The sequence below is a fragment of the Arachis stenosperma genome, chromosome 4 (genome assembly GCF_014773155.1).
Source record: "Arachis stenosperma cultivar V10309 chromosome 4, arast.V10309.gnm1.PFL2, whole genome shotgun sequence".
NCBI classification, from domain to species: domain Eukaryota; kingdom Viridiplantae; phylum Streptophyta; class Magnoliopsida; order Fabales; family Fabaceae; genus Arachis; species Arachis stenosperma.
In genome coordinates, this window is record NC_080380.1 from 91559263 (window position 1) to 91560642 (window position 1380).

At 42.2% G+C, this 1380-nt stretch overlaps 1 non-coding gene across 1 annotated transcript; it reads right to left on the minus strand.

The window, feature by feature from the left end:
* Positions 1-539: 539 nt before the first annotated feature.
* LOC130978768 (small nucleolar RNA R71) lies at positions 540-647 on the minus strand. The gene has a single exon (XR_009086384.1). It is a non-coding gene; the product is annotated as a small nucleolar RNA R71 (small nucleolar RNA).
* Between the last annotated feature and the right edge of the window lie 733 nt (positions 648-1380).

The following is a 1380-nucleotide window of genomic DNA, read 5'->3' on the forward strand; positions in this document are numbered from 1 at the left end:
GCAGGAGCAGAGACAAAGGCATTCTTGTTGAAGCTGACCCTGAACCCGAAAGGACCTTGAAGAGAAAGCTAAGAGAAGCCAAAGCACAACTCTCTTTAGAGGACCTGACCGAATTCTTCAAAGAAGAAGAAGACATGGCAGCCGAAAACAACAATAATGCAAACAATGCAAGGAAGGTGCTGGGTGACTTTACTGCACCTACTCCCGACTTCTATGGGAGAAGCATCTCTATCCCTGCCATTGGAGCAAACAACTTTGAGCTTAAACCTCAATTAGTTTCTCTAATGCAACAGAATTGCAAGTTCCATGGACTTCCAATGGAAGATCCTCATCAGTTCTTAGCTGAATTCTTGCAAATCTGTGACACAGTCAAGACTAATGGGGTAGACCCTGAGGTCTATAGACTGATGCTATTCCCTTTTGCTGTAAGAGACAGAGCTAGAATATGGTTGGACTCTCAACCTAAAGAAAGCCTGGACTCTTGGGAAAAGCTAGTCAATGCCTTCTTGGCAAAGTTTTTTCCACCACAAAGATGGAGTAAGCTTAGAGTGGAAGTCCAAACCTTCAGACAGAAGGATGGAGAATCCCTCTATGAAGCTTGGGAAAGATACAAACAATTGATCAGAAAATGTCCTTCTGACATGCTTTCTGAATGGAGCATCATAGGTATTTTCTATGATGGTCTCTCTGAACTATCTAAGATGTCCTTGGATAGCTCTGCTGGAGGATCTCTTCATCTGAAGAAGATGCCTACAGAAGCTCAAGAGCTCATTAAAATGGTTGCAAATAACCAATTCATGTACACTTCTGAGAGAAATCCTGTGAACAATGGGACAAGTCAGAAGAAAGGAGTTCTTGAGATTGATACTCTGAACGCCATTTTGGCTCAGAATAAAATATTGACTCAACAAGTCAATTTGATTTCTCAAAGTCTGTCTGGAATGCAACATGCACCTGGCAGTACTAAGGATGCTTCATCTGAGGAAGAAGCTTATGATCCTGAGAACCCTTCAATGGAAGAGGTGAATTACCTAGGAGAACCCTATGGTAACACCTATAATTCTTCATGGAGAAATCACCCAAATCTCTCATGGAAGAATCAAGAGAGACCTCAACAAGGTTTCAACAACAGCAATGGTGGAAGAAACAGGTTTAGCAATGGCAAGCCTTTTCCATCATCTTCTCAGCAACAGACAGAGAATTCTAAGCAGAACCCCTCTGACTTAGCAACCATGGTCTCTGATCTAATCAAAACCACTCAAAGTTTCATGACTGAAACAAGGTCTTCCATTAGGAATTTGGAAGGACAAGTGGGACAGCTGAGCAAGAAAGTTACTGAACTCCCTCCAAGTACTCTTCCAAGCAACACAGAAGAAAATC